Raw genomic sequence first — 19,318 nt, forward strand, 5'->3', positions numbered from 1 at the left:
CAAAACGAAAGTAATATTATATATATATATATATAACTTAACCTAAACATTTTTAGTTTTTTTTACATTATTAGTTTTAAAATGTTCATATTTGCAAAAAAAAAAATTTAAAACGAAATTAATATTATATATATATAACATAAACTAAGAAAAATAAATATTAAAATTTGACAACTTACTTTAATAAATCTATACTATATAAAAATGGAAAATAGAAAAAAAATAGTAAAGTTAACAAAAAAGGAATACATAACATGAATATAAAAATGTCATATTAACATGAATATATAACAAAAATATTAAAATTTGACAACTTACTTAAATAAATGGTAACTGATATAGAAAAATGGAAAATAAAAAGAAAATAGTTAGGTTAACAAAAAAAAAGGAATATATAACATGAACATAAAAATGTCATATTAACATGAATATATAACAAAAAATCAGATTTTTTTAAAAAAAATTTATTATTTTTAAAATTTTTATATTTCCAAAAAGATTTTTTTTATAAAAAAACGAAATTAATATTATATATAACATAAACTAAAAAAATATTAGAATTTGACAACTTATTTAAATAAATGGTAACTGATATAGAAAAATGGAAAATAAAAATAAAATAGTTAAGTTAACAAAAAGGGGAATATTAACATAAATATATAACAAAAACTAAAACATCTAAAAGGGAAATTTACTTAATATATAAAAAAGAAACTTTCTAATAAATGAAGTATTATGTGACTATAAATAGTTGTCTAGAGTTCCAAATGTTTTCAAGATTTACTTTGGGAAAGAGATATATATTGAAAAGAAAAATGATATATTTACGCAATGGTGGCTGCAGTTTCTTCTTTGGTTTTTGATGATTTAAGAAAAAGTTTTAATAAGAATAAAGTTCTTTTTTACCAAAAAAAAAAAGAATGAAGTTCTTGCTAGAGTGATTCACTTTTTGGAAGCACGTAACATCAACAAGGGTGTGCTTATGGGTTTGGAGTTATTTCTTATTGATCAAAAGGTACAAAGAATAAAAATTGAGGCTATAAGCCATTGAGAGCATCCACGTAGGATTTTAAACGACCAATCAAAATACGACAAATCAGATTTTTAATTTTTTTAAATGTTAATATTTCCAAATTCTTTTTAAAAACGAAAGTAATATTATATATATAACTTAACCTAAAAAATTAACATTTTCAGTTTTTTTTAATTTATTATTTTTAAAATGTTAATATTTCCAAAAAAAAAATTAAAACGAAATTAATATTATATATATAACATAATCTAAGAAAAATAAATATTAAATTTTGACAACTTACTTTAATAAATCTATACTAAATAAAAATGGAAAATAAAAAGAAAATAGTAAAGTTAACAAAGAAAAAGGAAATATATAACATGAATATAAAAATGTCATATTAACATGAATATATAACAAAAATATTAAAATTTGACAACTTACTTTAATAAATGGTAACTGATATATAAAAATGGAAAATAAAAAGAAAATAGTTAAGTTAACAAAAAAAAGGAATATATAACATGAATATAAAAATGTCATATTAACATGAATATATACCAAAAAAATTCAGATTTTTATTTTATTATTTTTAAAATGTTTATATTTCCAAAATTATTTTTTAAAAACGAAATTAATATTATATATAACATAAACTAAAAAAATATTAAAATTTGACAACTTATTTAATAAATGGTAACTGATATAGAAAAATGGAAAATAAAAAGAAAATAGTTAAGTTAGCAAAAAAAAGGGGAATATATAGCATGAATATAAAAATGTCATATTAACATAAATATATAACAAAAACTAAAACATCTAAAATGGGAAATTCACTTAATATATAAAAGAAGAAACTTTCTAAGAAATGAAGTATTATGTGACTATAAATAGTTGTCTAGAGTTTCAAAGGTTTTCAAGATTTACTTTGGGAAAGAGAGAGATATTGAAAAGAAAAAAGATATATATACGCAAAAGTGGTTTCTGCTTCTAAGAAAAGGTTTTAATAAGAATGAAGTTCTTGCTAGAGTGATTCACTTTTGGGAAGCACGTAACATCAACAAAGGTGTGTTTATGGGTTTGAAGTTATTTCTTATTGATCAAAAGGTATGAAGAATTTTATTTGGACATTATCAATCTAAAATTTAATAAGATTATTAATTTTAATATATATATTTTTTTTGACTAAGCTTAATTATCTCATCGATCGAGAGGATCAAAGTGCATTTGTTGTGAAAAGAACGATAAAATGAGAGGATTAGGTTTTCTATTTTCTGTGATTTTCTCACCGAACATTTAGTGATTAGGTTTATCTTTAGAATTATTTTTTTTTGGGCAACCTTTACATTATTTATGTTTCTGTCGTAAAAAAATAAGTTTCTAAACCAGAACTATACCATTCCACAAACCAAGAGTAAACCAAATATGAGAAAATCAGGTACTATAAGTGTTTAAAAAATAGTTTTAACTTTTAACACGTTCCATCTAAATCCTTATAACTTCTGATTACAATTAATATATTTGAAATAACTAAACTAAAAATTTAATAGAGAAAATGTCAAATTTATCGAAAAATATTGTTATCACATATATAATTATATCCATTAAACCAATTTAGAAACTTTTCTTATATTTTTGCATCACTTTTGATATCTGCTTATAAGATTTGTAATTAGCTATCAGAAAAACACAATCATAATCGAAATATATATTAAATAAAATAAATAATTATAAGTTTAAAATATATTTACTGCTCCAATTTTTAATAAGACCCAGAAAAAAATAAAACCAAATAACTTAGACACACACGATCTGAAAAGTAATATCGAATTCGAACCAAAACTACTAAAATATGAACAGATCTAAAACTTTGCTATATAGAGAACCAAAACTAAATCTGACTCCAACCAAAATATTTCAAATATGCGAAAATATCCTATCTAGATTTATTTATTTAGATGTATTAATTATTTTTAGGCTCAATATCAACAAATCTAAATATATAAGATTTTTTTGAAATTTCCCAAAACACCTAAAAATATGTTAAAGAATCAAAAATATATATCCAAAGTAGTTAAACAATACTCAAAATATTTGAAATTTTTTTTGATTCTCCATTCAATACTCAACCAAAACCATTTTATGTTAAGTTTAAGTATTTGATATAAATTATTCAAATTTATATATTATATTTTTTTTTTCATTTCAATTTGTTTAGGAATAAGTGTATATGAATTTAAATTATTTTAAAAATAGTTTAAACGGGTTATAATCTGAATTAAACCGCAAAAAAAATTCGAACAAAACTCAAATTAAATTTTATAAATACCCGAATATAACTTAAATATTTAATCTCAAAACTCTAAAACCGAATAAACATGTGAACGAAATCGAACGTCCAACTTATAGTTTTAAGGAAAGAACTTATAATCAAAAATTATTTCACAAATAATAGTATAGATTGTAAAGAGTATACTTATATAGACAAAATAAAAATAAAAACTAAATGTTTTTTGATATATTTTCATAAAGACAAAATTTATATAAATTAGTTATAGTTTTATATTTTTAAAAACGAATAAAATATTATTAACACAGACTCGCGCGTAGCGCGAGTGAAAAACCTAGTCTATACTATTAAAAGTACAGTTTTGAAGCACCAGGGAGCGTCCACATCAGCGTTAAATAATAGCTCCTTTTAGGACACGTGGCATTATACATTTTTCAATCAATATGCAATATAAAAAAATAGAAATATTACATTTAACATTTATATATAGATTGTATAGTTTTACATTTTTATACGAATATCCTAAAAAATACATCGCTATAAAACCTAATATCCTAACAACATCCACCTCACACCGATCAAAGAAGACAAAAGAAAACTCCAGCAGAGAAACAATGGCTCCACCATCAACCATTGATTCTGTGATTGCTTCACAACTTTTGAGTTGACAATTTTATTGTAATTCTTTTCTTCAGGATCTGGTGAAGCTCACATAGGCAAAAACAGCAAAAACACGAGAACAAGATAAGCATTCTTGATGATGTTAACGGCTTATAAACCGGGAAGGTTAACATTGTTGCTTGTGGCTTCTGGGTGTGGAAACCAGACTCTGTTAAAGGCCTTATCATGTGGAAACAACTCTGATAACTTTTAGCCTGATTCGGATTAATATACTCGAATATACTATTATTTCAGAGCTTAACCTTTCAAAAGACCGGAAAATCAGAGCACTGTTCACAAAAAGGTAACCTAGATTACATTCAGTTCTACTATATATATAGAATCACTGTGATATGTGGCTATTTACTATAGGGAGAATCTACAGCCCTGTCACTATTTACTATATAAGAATCACTGTTTGTGCTCTATGACAGCATTGACAGGTTCACTACTTTGTGGCTATTTACAAATCAGTTTTGTTTGGACTATCTTCAGAAAGGTAAATAAGTAAATCAAATATACTGAAAGCTAATAGACTGTTTGCATGTTTTGCTGATAATTCCATAGAAAATGAGTAAACGGGTAACTAGCAGGCCCTAATACAACTTTATACAATGTTGAAAGTCGACTAAAAACCAAAACCAAGTAAGGCTACATACCTGGGTTTTACCGATATGCAAAACTAGAAGGTGGCTAGCCTTCCAAAGAACATGAACAAAAAGTATTAGATATTTGATTATGTTTTGCAGTTTTTTTGGACGCATTACGTAGCAAAAGAAATTCATAGAACTGATTCTTCAAACTTGCATATCCATCTTTGCTTATTTTTCATTACTTTGCTTCAAAGCATTTATCTTCATTTTTTTTTTTGATATTTTATAAATTTTTAGTGTGATTATCCACTTACTCTTGCCACCTTTTCATACAGTCTTCATCATATTTCTCTGCAACAGCTGAAATAAATCATGATGCATTACAGCCTATGAGGTCTCGATCGTGAAACAAAATATTCTCTTAACCATTGGTGCAAGAAAGATGTGACAGAAATAAAATCAGATTGACTCATTTTGAAGCTGGTGCAAGATGGTGTTATAAGATATTCAGAACGATGTCAATGCAAGTCAGTGAGAGAATGCAGAGAAACTGACTTGATCAGATTAGAACATCAGTAACTCAAGATTTTTTTGTTGCGGCTCTCATCAATGAACTCATTCGATCTATATTATCTTAAAAGCTATGAACCAAATAAAGCCTACATATTCAAGTTTTATCAGTCAAGCATAGTACATAACATAATGAACGTGGCGTTAGCGTCACACTTAATTATATTATTTGTCCGTTGGTTTCTTACACCCAGAAAACTCGTGAGGATGACATTGACGTCAGGCCTTCAGGGCAAGGATATTTGTTGTATTTGGTATAACCAATAAAAATGACACAAAGTAAAGATATATAAGTAGATTATATAAGTGCTCTAATTCTAATGTACAAATAGATCTAAGCATGATAGGTCTCTCGCTAATGTAATTTGGCAATTTTCATGTGAGATCCAGTTGTTTACATAGCTAATTATGAGAGTTATGTACTAAATAATGAAGCAACAATGTAAGGTGGGGATAAATCATTAAAGTGGTTGCCGAACTGTATACTAATCTGTGTTTATGGTTGACTCCAACCATTGAACATGAAAGGAAGGTCTTAAGCACCACATAAGAAGTAAATCACAAGATTCATTCACCACAGAAGAAGTAAACATAGGAGTTGACTACAATGTAAGAAGAAAACTAAAGAAATAATTTGTCAAAAAAGAAAAAAAAAACTAAAAAAGAATTTGTAATGGGAAGATTAAAAAAGTATCTACGGCCGGGTTTTGTATGTCCCCGAAGGTTCAGTTTGGTTTTCATTACCAAAATGGTATAATCATGGTGCACTTAGTAAAATACAACTAGAGAGACATAATGATATACTTCAGTTCAAAATTAGTTACTCAAAGGTTAGCAAATTCGCAGTTACATTATGAAGATTTTTTTTTTTAACTGAGAAAAAAGATAAAATTTTCATTGGGATCATTGAAGCTAAATGTGTACAAAACTATTTACAATATATGAATAAATATGATTTTATATGATTCCAAGTGTTGATTATAACAACTAAACTAGATTTTGACATTGCCTGCAAGAATAATTAAAGTGATACTCTGATTTTTTAAAAACTCCATCTAATTAAAAATAAACATATACATAACAAACTTTTAAGGGATAAAATTCTTGAGCCCTCATATTCTAGATGAAGATTTTAATTCTCGATAAAATTTTATTTGTATGCGACTAGGTAGATAATGAATGTGTTTTTCTTTTTAGAATATACAAAATTAAAATTTTAAATTTTAAAGTATTTAATTATTTATATTTTATTCTTTATCTTTGTAGATGTTATTGTTAAGAACTAAATAATAATGTAGTCATGCATTTAAAAAAAAAATTATTCAGTTACTTATCACTATGTAAAATAAAAAATAGAATCTTCTTGAAAAATATAGTTGGTTATAATATATATTTAAAGAAATATAAATTCTCTACAATTTAGTTTTAATACTGAGATTTAACTCTTTCCACACAAAACAAAATTGGAATATTTTAGAAAATATATGTGTTGAGTGATATATTAGAAATTTAAGATGGTGATACACAAGCTGACAAAAAAAGATGGTGATACACAAAAATATAAAATACAAACTCCTAAGAAAGTAATCAAAATAAAAACTCTGGTAATGAACCAACATAAGTGTGAAAATAAACTATAGAATCAATTTTATAACTAAGTTTATAAACATTTTAAATTTAGTATTAAACCAATGTTGATGTCATTTTTTTAAGGTTGTTTTACAATGGGCAGCAGTCATGAAAACATTGTAGTAACTGACATCAACTCATTTTAAATTCTAAACTCACAAATGTTTTTAATACTTTAATATTGAACTATATCGTAAGTTAAAATGTAAGTTTAGTGATCTAAAGTAAAAAAGTATAATTCAGTTAAGACTAATAATATATTTTCATAATAACTTACTTTTTTTGTCATCATTTTCATAATAACTTACATATGTAAGATATATAATTATTTTGGATAATAACTAAGGTTTAACAAATTATTTACTAATTTCACATTTTCTCACCATCATATACATATTTTAGATTGTAAAAATAATAAACTCATGATAAAAGTTCACTCATATTTAAATCAATTTACTATTTATATTTTTATAACATAGATTAAATATATGTTTAACATATATATATATATATATAATATATATATATATATATATTAAATAAAAATATATACAATGATATTTGTATAAGCCCGGACGTAGGCAAAAAAGTGGAAGAATAAGACTATTCAGATTTTTTGTAAAGGTTGGTGGTAATGATAAGTAAAATGTTTTCATGGGAAACCTCTCTAAAAAGATTTCTCGAGTTTCTCTTGATCTCATGTTGGAGCTCTATAGGGTGTCACATCATCGAATTTTTTTTTTCAAAAGATGCCACGTGGCATTAAGAAAATAAGTAAATAAATATACAATAAAAGAAATATAAATATAACATTAAACATCTATCGTAATATTATCAGTTAATATAAAAGCAAAAAAAAATAGAATAAGTAAATATACAATATAAAAATAAAAACAAGTAAATATGCAACTAAAAATGAAAAAAAAATCTGAATTAAACAATAAAATATACAATATGAGAAATAAAATATTATATTAAACATCTATTGTAATATTAGAATAAGTAAAAAAAATTAAACAGTGAAAAATCTATAATATAAGAAATAAAAAATTACATTAAACGTAATATTCTGATTTGATATAAAAGCAAAATAAATTAAAATAAGTAAATATAAATTAAATATCTATCTGAAAATATATAGTAAAATAAATAATAATTAAATATATAATATAAAAAATAAAAATGATTAAACATCTATCATAATATAAGAATAAAACCAAATAATAAATAAATATACAATCTAATAAATAAAAAACTACATTAAACATCTATATGAAAAATGTATAGTAAAATAAATACTAAGTAAATATACAAAATAAGAAATAGAAAATTACATTAAACATCTTTTGTGATATTACCATTTGATATAAAATAAAAAAATTAGAATAAATAAACATACAATATAAGAAAAATAAATAATAAATAAATATACAATAAGAAAATCGAAAATTACATTAAACATCTATCTGAAAAATATATAGTTTTACATTTTATTATTTTCACATATTTGTATGAGTAAATTACAATATAGGAAAACGTAAATATACAATACAAGAAATAGAAATATTACATTAAACATATATCGGTAAAAATAAAATAAGTAAATAAACAATATAAGAAAAAATAAATAATAAGTAAATATACTATATAGGAAATAAAAATATTACATTAAACATATATCATAATAGTATGATTTGATATAAAAGCAATAAATTTAGAATAAGTAAATATACAAAATAAGAAAAATAAATAATAAGTAAATTTAAAATATAAAAATTGAAAAACTATACTCAACATTTGTCTGAAAAATTATAGTAAAATAAATAATAAGTAAATATACAATATAAAATATAGATAGTACATTAAACATCTATTGTTATATTAGATGCATAAATAAACTATATAATAAAAATAAATATTAGTTATATGTACAATATAAGAAAGAGAAAACTATATTAAACATCTATGTGGAAAAATTATAGTGAAATAAATATACAATATTAGAAACTGAAATATGACACTAAACATCTATGGTAATATTATATTTGATATAAAGAAAGAAAATCAGAAATGAGAAACAATAGTAAGCATCTATCTAAAAATGTATAGTTTTTTTTACAAAGGAAATATGTGTAAATATACAATATGTATAGTTAGATACGTTTACTATATGTTACTCCTTGTGATATTGTTTTCTATTTCTATTAAAAAAATATTAATTATATGTACAATAATTTTAATGTAAAAAATATGAAAACTCTCTATTATGTAAACCATAAGTACAAAGCACTTATGTATTCATACAAACATTCAAAAATATAACGTGAAAAATAGATATATAGTTAACATTTGAAAATAAAAATTCATAAAATACAAATAGAAGAAATCATCAAATAGTGTCCACGTCTGAATACAAATCCCAATTCCGTAAAAGCCACATGGCTTACATTATAAAATAATAATAGGTAAATATGCAATAGAAAAAACAGAAATATTACATTATATATCAATTATAATACATTCGATACAAAAGCAGAAAAAGAATAATTAAATATACAATATAAGAAACAAAAAATAATAAATACAAAAAAATACTACATTAAACATCTCTATAAAATGCATAGGTTTACATTTTTAAGTAACTATACAATATAAGAAATAAAAATACAAAATTAAACATTTATCTGAAAAATGTATAGTTTTACATTTTTTTGTTATTTTCAAATATTAGATGAAAAACTGCTTATCTCTCTCTCTAGCACATCATTATAAATGTTTTTGCAATGAAACAAGACTCATCCTGACTCATTTGAAAAAACGAGCTATCGAAGGTGAAATAGTCACATGTACACATGTTGGTGAAAGAATATCACTCCCAAAAAATCATTTTATCTCCAGTAGTCTCAGACCACTAATTCATACTTAATAGAAGATAATTTCTAAAAAGAGTATGCAATACAATGATGATCATAAACAAAAGAAACATAAAAATAAAAAAATAGCATTATTCAATCCTACGGTTATAGCGTTTGCAAGTGCGACGGAAATATAGAACAAACAGTACTGCATTTTGGATAAAAATATATGTTTCCAAACCAATAAGATGAAGAGATTGGCTAGAAAAAATATGAGAATATTATCATGCACATGATTGTTTTCAGTCCTTTCAGCTTACCACAGAAATGAGTAAGAATCATTCTTACCTAAAAACAAAAAGAAAAGAAAATATATCGAGTTACAACTTTTTGGAATAATTGTAAGGTGTAATGAACAATAACTAAAAAATCAAGTCAAGTCCTAAAATCGCTACCCAACGTAAGTAACGGTTATTAGTTAGATATGTCTTATAAATTTGAATAAACTTTGAAAATTTATATTTTATAATTTGTAATTTGATCTGTAAAATGATTATATTATGTTTATATAAGTTTATAATTTGTAAAATAAATAGACAAATTTGACTTGATAATAATTAATTTATTTTTTAGATAGAAAGGAAAATAGTTTAAATATATTTAAATTATTTGTATATTATTGTCCCGCCCGTAGGGCGGGTTTAATCTTAGTCTATACTAATAAAAGTACAGTTTTGAAGCACCAGGGAGCGTCCACATCAGCGTAAAAATCTTTCTTTCGAAAGATGACACGTGGCATTATATATTTCTAAATTAATATTTACTATATAAATAGAAATACTACATTAAAATATATATAAAAATATATAGTTTTACATTTTTATTAATTTAAATATATTTTTATGGAAATATCCTAAAAACACACGTCGCTATAAACCCTAATATCTTAGGAACATCCACCTTACACGATCAAAGAAGGGTTCAAAGAAAACTCCAGAGAAAAAAAAAACAATGGCTCCACCATCAACCATTGATTCTGTGATTGCTTAGCAACTTTTGAATTAACAACTTTATTGTATTTCTTTTCTTCAGGAACTGGTGAAGCTCACTGGCGCAAAAACACGAGAACAAGATAAGCATTCTTAATGACGTTAACGGAATATCTTAGGAACATCCACCTTACACGATCAAAGAAGGGTTCAAAGAAACTCCAGAGAAAAAAAAAACAATGGCTCCACCATCAACCATTGATTCTGTGATTGCTTAGCAACTTTTGAATTAACAACTTTATTGTATTTCTTTTCTTCAGGAACTGGTGAAGCTCACTGGCGCAAAAACACGAGAACAAGATAAGCATTCTTAATGACGTTAACGGCATATAAAACTGGAAACTCAGGCCTCCACGGTATTTGAATCACTAGATTCATTTATTTGTGTATCTTCTAATGCTTTGGGTTTTCTGTCAATTTTATGATGTTCATATAACATCTTCAACATATATGTCTTCCTCATCGTCATTTATTTTACCCATAATTGTTTCTCATGCTAAAGCTAACTAATTTCTGCAATATAAACTGTCCTTTTGATAGATTCCTTGAATGATATTGTGCATGGGCTGAGAAAATTTCAAAGCTTTTAATGTATTGTTGGCAGGCTTGATGACAAGAAACATAGAAAGGAATTCATAATAGAAAGAAACCTGTCTTTGGAGGAGAAAGTGCAGTGTCAGCATTGGATGTTTTAATGCGCTTTCAATCAAAAGCAGAGCATGACGAGCTACTCCATAATCTTGTGAGCGAGTACTGCATGGTGAAACCTCCCAAAGATCTCAAGGTAAGGACATTACTACTCTTGATATGTGCATTTGGTTGTTTGATGTGTCAGACGTCGTCTTTTCTGATCCGGTGGTGTAGTTATTTAGTAAGTATTAAGGCGAGAAGCCACGTGATAGTGTTTCCATTTGTTTAACAATAATATTAAGATTGGTTGTCTGTAAAGGAAGAATTTTGGGTTTGTCTGGTGGTTTTTAAAGGAGAAGGGAAATAAGGGTTTTGTGGTTTTGGGTATGGAAGATAAGATTATGACGTTGGATCCGAAGAAAAGTGAAGAACGTAGCGAGCTTGAAGCTGTGTACGCCATTGCATCTCTGCTTCCTCTTCTTTGTGTGTGTGTGTGTATGTGTGAGAGAGCTATTAATGAGAAACAGAGAAGAAGAAATTCATCTAGGTATATGCAACATTCAACAAAATAAGGTAAACCAACTAAATATAGAAAAATCATTGTGTTTGATTGTAGTAACTACTAACCAGAGTAGCTTTACTGTGTTTTTTCCACAGAATGTTGGAAAAGCTGTACTAGGGAGCTATTCAAGGGTACTTTAATTTCTGAATCTTAACATATTTGTTTGGATTGATCATGTTCCCTACGTACACAAAAACATGAAAGGTAGTGAATAAGTTGTTATATGCTTTCGACTTAACTTCTATGTTTTTTCTTCTCTTCATATCCTCATCCAGTATTTAGATCAATGTTAATGTTAAGTTTTTTGTATATCATGGGATTTTCTTTGGTTGAGCCCAGCAGCAGAAGATCCCAAGGGTTGATCAAGTGTAAGTGCAGTTGGCGGTAAAAAGAGATATGATAGTCTAACAACAGCATATGAGGTGAGATAAATTTATATTTCTTTCTTTCATTTGTGTTATATTTCTTTGTAGATATTTAGATTTTTACTGGTAAATTTTTTAACATAATTCAAATTTTACGTTAGGATATCAAATATAATTAATTTTGGATCCAAAAAATAATCCAGTACCCACTATAAATTTTTGTTCATGAGTTTATTAGATTTGTTATACAGTATGATGTAGTATTTTATTTTTTAAGAAAACTATTTTTATTAAATTATTCATTGTAAAAGTTATGTATTGTATGGTAATCAATTTTCCGTTGATTTATATTAATTATCTTAATAGAACAACATATAAACAAATATGTAAACATTTTGGTTTTTATATTTATACTATTATAAAGGCAGAAATTGATAGATATAGTTATATAAGAGTCAAAATAGAATAATTCATCTATTAAATATTGTCTCACATTGACTTTAAAAGTTAAGATGGTTTATAATAAAAGGGTTAAGTACATCCTTTTTAAAAATCAAGAATATTTTATAATACAAAATTCTAGAGTATTGGTGATTTGATAAATATTATTGTTTTGATTGCCACTTCCAAAGATCAACTATTACACAGTCTTAGCAAAACAACAAAAATTATAGTACCTAAAGTTAAAAAATACTTTTATGTGAAGATTAATACAATTTTCATGCATATATTTAAAATTTACTTACTATTGCATTTCTCTTAATATTATTTAAAATATATAAATTAGGGATTTTAAATTATTTTAAAATCCAGCTCGTAGCTATTTTATTTCAAATCTTAACTATATAACTATTCTTTTAGATGTTGTATTATTAGTATGTTTTGTGTGAATACAAGAGTACTTTTTATTTTGGTTTAAGTAATAGAAAATTTTCATATTTTTAAGTTAAAATTATTGTATTTAATGTTGATTTGAGCATATTTACGATGTTTTAATTTTTGTTGTTGTTCTTATGCTTAACCTAAGTGATATTGGTGTGCTTAACTATTTATTATCTTTTTCTAGAAATAGAAAATAATGGTACAAGGAGTAACATATATTTAATTCAGTTAAGATTAATAAGATATTTTCATAATAACTTACATATGTAAGATATATAAATATTTTGGATAACAACTAAGGTTTAACAAATTATTTACTAATTTCACATTTTATCACCATCCCATACATATTTTAGATTGTAAATAGAATAAACTCACAATAAAATTTCACTCATATTTAATTCAATTTCCCAATTATAATTTTATAACATAGGTTAACTATATGTTTTAAAAACATATAAATATACATATTTAAATAAAAATATATACAATGATATTTGTATAAGCCCGGGCGTAGCCCGGGCAAGATCTCTAGTCTATACTATTAAAAGTACAGTTTTGAGGCACCAGAGAGCGTCCACATCAGCGTTAAAAAATTCTCCAGAAGATGCCACGTGGCAGTAAAAAATAAATAGAAGTAAAATAGACAAAAAAATAAAGAAAAGATGATATTAACAAAAATATCATGTTTGAAAATGTAAATATTTCCAAAATAACTATTTTTAAAAACGAAATTAATTGTACATATATAACTTAAACAGAAAAATCAATTTTAACATATGAAACTTCACTTAAAATGCTAATTATTAAAATTAAATGGAAAATTACAAAAAGAAAAAATAACATTAACAAAATATAATGTATTCTTAAGTATAATATAGCCAAAGTACATTAAAAGGATAAATTAATATTAAAGTAACAAAACAATAATGAAATGTTTGATAATTTTGTGAAAAGGAAAAAAAACTATATTTTATATGTATATAAAATATAATTATTAAAATTAAATGGAAAATTATAAAAAGAAAAAATAACATTAACAGGCTCTAGGGAACGTCTACATTAGCGAAAAAAATTATTCCAGAAGATGCCACGTGGCAGTAAAATAAATAGAAGTCAAATTGACAAAAAATAAACAAAGGATGATATTAACAAAAATATCATGTTTGAAAATGTAAATATTTCAAAAATAAATATTTTTTAAAACGAAATTAATTGTACTTATATAAATTAAACAGAAAAATCAATTTTAACATATGAAACTTCACTTAAAATGCTAATTATTAAAATTAAATGGAAAATTAGAAAAAGAAAAAATAACATTAACAAAAATATAATGTATTCTTAAGTATAATATATCCAAAGTACATAAAAAAGATAAATTAATGTTAAAGTAACAAAAAAAAAATGAAATGTTTGATAATTTTGTGAAAAGAAAAAACTATATTTTATATGTATATAAATAAATGAGGTGCTTTTTTATATGTGGCAGTAAAAATAAATAGAAGTAAAATAGACAAAAATAAAGAAAGGATGATATTAACAAAAATATCATGTTTGAAAATGTAAATATTTCCAAAATAAATATTTTTAAAAAACGAAATTAATTGTAGATATATAACTTAAAACAGAAAAATCAATTTTAACATATGAAACTTTACTTAAAAATTTAATTATTAGGCTCGAGAGAGTGTCAACATCAGCAAAAAATAAAACTTCTATAAAATACCACGTGGCAGTAAAAGTAAATAGAAGTTAAATAGACAAAAAAATAAAGAAAGGATGATATTAACAAAAATATCATGTTTGAAAATGTAAATATTTCCAAAATAAATGTTTTTAAAAAAGAAATTAATTGTACATATATAACTTAAACAGAAAAATCAATTTTAACATATGAAACTTCACTTAAAATGCTAATTATTAAAATTAAATGGAAAATTACAAAAAGAAAAATAACATTAACAAAATATAATGTATTCTTAAGTATAATATAGCCAAAGTACATTAAAAGGATAAATTAATATTAAAGTAACAAAGAATAATGAAATGTTTGATAATTTTGTGAAAAGGAAAAAAAACTATATTTTATATGTATATAAAATATAATTATTAAAATTAAATGGAAAATTATAAAAAGAAAAAATAACATTAACAGGCTCCAGGGAGCGTCTACATTAGCGAAAAAAATTATTCCAGAAGATGCCACGTGGCAGTAAAAATAAATAGAAGTCAAATTGACAAAAAATAAACAAAGGATGATATTAACAAAAATATCATGTTTGAAAATGTAAATATTTCAAAAATAAATATTTTTAAAACGAAATTAATTGTACATATATAAATTAAACAGAAAAATCAATTTTAACATATGAAACTTCACTTAAAATGCTAATTATTAAAATTAAATGGAAAATTAGAAAAAGAAAAAATAACATTAACAAAAATATAATGTATTCTTAAGTATAATATATCCAAAGTACATAAAAAAGATAAATTAATTTTAAAGTAACAAAAAAAAATGAAATGTTTGATAATTTGTGAAAAGAAAAAAAACTATATTTTATATGTATATAAATAAATGAGGTGCTTTTTTATATGTGGCAGTAAAAATAAATAGAAGTAAAATAGACAAAAATAAAGAAAGGATGATATTAACAAAAATATCATGTTTGAAAATGTAAATATTTCCAAAATAAATATTTTAAAAAACGAAATTAATTGTAGATATATAACTTAAAACAGAAAAATCAATTTTAACATATGAAACTTTACTTAAAAATTTTAATTATTAGGCTCGAGAGAGTTTCAACATCAGCAAAAAATAAAACTTCTATAAAATACCACGTGGCAGTAAAAGTAAATAGAAGTTAAATAGACAAAAAATAAAAAAGGATGATATTAACAAAAATATCATGTTGAAAATGTAAATATTTCCAAAAATAAATGTTTTTAAAAAAGAAATTAATTGTACATATATAACTTAAACAGAAAAGTCAATTTTAACATATGACACTTCACTTAAAATGCTAATTATTAAAATTAAATGGAAAATTAGAAAAAGAAAAATAACATTAACAAAAATATAATGTATTCTTAAGTATAATATATCCAAAGTACATTAAAAGGATAAATTAATGTTAAAGTAACAAAAAAAATAATGAAATGTTTGATAATTTTGTGAAAAGAAAAAAAACTATATTTTATATGTATATAAATAAATGAGGTGTTTTTTTATATGTGGCAGTAAAAATAAATAGAAGTAAAATAGACAAAAAATAAAGAAAGGATGATATTAACAAAAATATCATGTTTGAAAATGAAATATTTCCAAAATAACTATTTTTAAAAACGAAATTAATTGTACATTTATAACTTAAAACAGAAAAAATCAATTTTAACATATGGAACTTTACTTAAAATGCTAATTATTAAAATAAAATGGAAAATTAGAAAAAGAAAAAAATAACATTAATAAATATAATGTTTTTAAGTATAATATATCCTTAGTACATTAAAAAGATAAATTAATGTTAAAGTAACAAAAAAATAATGAAATTTTCTACTTTTTATGCGCCTAAATCATGAAACTTTATAATATATAAAATATTGGTATTTTTATAAATAGTCATCAATTTTTTTATTTTTTGTAACTAATGATGACTCTCTACAATAGATAACATTCTTATAATTCATATGGTTATTCATGTTTCTTATTGGTTTTCTAGATTTTTCATATACAATGAAAGAAATGTAGTAATTGGCAGTATCAGAATGAGTAATAGATTGTTGTGTATTAGTTACAGTATATGATGAGTATAGTAGGATCTTTGATGTTTGAGTTAAGAGTTACATGTTGGTTATTTTAGAACAGTCTGGATTACAATGTAATAAAGCTTAGGTTAGACAACTTCTAAATAAGTTTCAAAGACATTATTTTCAGTGTTTCAAACCATGTGAAAGTCTACACAATTGGGAGTGAAATTACAGGCTGTGATAAAAATCTGGAAATCTATACTAATAAAAGTCGCCTACAAAGAACGTTCACATCAGCGAAAAAACTTCTCTTGAAAGATGATACGTGATATTATTACCAAAAATAAATAAACAAAAATTAAATATACAATAGAAGGAAAAATAAATAATACGTAAATATATCATTTGAGAAATAGAAATATTACATAAAACGTATATCTGAACTGCAAATTTAAATAAATAATAAAATAAATATTCAATATAAAAAAATAGATAATAAGTAAATATATAATATAAGGAAAAGAAATATTACATTAAATTTCTATCTGAAAAATGTATAATAAATAAATATACAATATAAAAATAGAATTTCGAGGCTCCAGAGAACATCCACATCAGTGGAATGACTTCTCCCGAAAAATTACACGTGACATTATTACCCAAAAAAAAGTAAATATACGATAGAATAAAAAATAAATAATAACTAAATATACCATTTAAAAATTTTAAATATTACATTAAACGTATATTTGAACTGCAAATTAAAATAAATAATAAAATAAATATACAATAAAAAATAGATAATAAGTAAATATACCATACAATAAAAAGAACTATCACATTAAATATCTGAAAATGTATAATAAATAAATAAATATACAACATAAAAATAGAAATATTACGTTAAATAAATATATAAGAAAAAATAGAAAATAAGTAAATATACAATATAAAAAATATAAATATTCTATTAACATTTATAGTAATAATAGAATAAGTAAATATACAATATATAAAACTAAAAATAAGTAACTATATAATATAAGAAAAAATAAATATTACATTAAACATCTAACGTAATATCATCATTTGATATAAAATTTTAAAAATAGATATATAAATATACAATATAGAAAAAAAATATAAAAAGTACATATACAATATAAGAAATAGAAAACTGAACTAAACATCTCTCTGAAAAATATATAGTAAAATAAATAAAAAATAAATATACAGTATAAAAATAATAAAATATTAAGATATCTATTATAATAATAAAATAATAAATATAAAATATCATAAAAATAAATAACAAGTAAATAAAATATATAATAAAAATTACATTAAACATCAATCTGAAAAATGTATGATAAAATAAATAAAAAGTAAATATACAATATAAGAAATAAATATTAATTTAAACGTAATATTACAACTCGATATGAAAACAAAACAAATAGAATAAGTAAATAAACAATATAGAAATAGAAATACTATATTAAACATCTATCATAATATTATCATTTGATATAAAAAAGAAAATTAGAATAAATAAATATACAATATAAGAAATAAAAATATTATATTAAAGATTTATCGTAAAATTATTTATAAAAAATATAAATTAAAAAAACAAAAAATAAGTAAATATAATATAAGCAATAGAAACATTAGTTTAATCCTAGAGACTGCATTTTGAATAAAAATATATGGTTTCCAAACCTGTAAGATTGAGAGATTGGCGAGCGAAACATTATCGATTTTTTTTACCATGAACATGATTGTTTTCAGTTTTCTTCTTTCAGCTCATCACACAAATGAGCAAGAATCATTATTCTCTAAAAACAAAAAGAAAAGAAAACATAACGAGTTACAACTTTTTAAAATGATGGTAAATAATATTGAACAATAACTAAAAAATCAAGTTCAGATCTATTATAAACAAACACACCAGCCATAAACACACGCAAGTAATAGTAAGACACAACCAAATCTATCATAAATAATTGTAACAAAAAAGAGTCAGAGACACAACCAAATCTATCAAAAACAAACACATCAACCATAAACACAACCGCGATTAATATTTCAAGTTAAATAGCATACTATATTGATTTTCAAGATGTACACATAGTAGGATCTCAAAAGCAACAAAGGACCCCTTGCCACAAACCTGAACTTTAAAATTTAAAAAACAAGAGGATGCTAACAAAGAACAAATGTGATAACCACAAAAGATGTCATAAATGGAGCAAACAGCGAAATCTACTACGAGAAATCACAACACGAAACAGTTATAATAGTGTAAATATAAATATACAAAAATAGAGCCAAAGGATGATAAAATCTTATACTTTAGACATCGGTAAACACATATCCATTTTTTAAAGTTGTAGCCAAACTAAACTTAGTCAAAACTCAATATCATAGGAACCTATCAACTGATTCAGATAATTATCCCA

The sequence above is a fragment of the Raphanus sativus genome, chromosome 9 (assembly GCF_000801105.2).
Source record: "Raphanus sativus cultivar WK10039 chromosome 9, ASM80110v3, whole genome shotgun sequence".
In the NCBI taxonomy this organism is placed as follows: domain Eukaryota; kingdom Viridiplantae; phylum Streptophyta; class Magnoliopsida; order Brassicales; family Brassicaceae; genus Raphanus; species Raphanus sativus.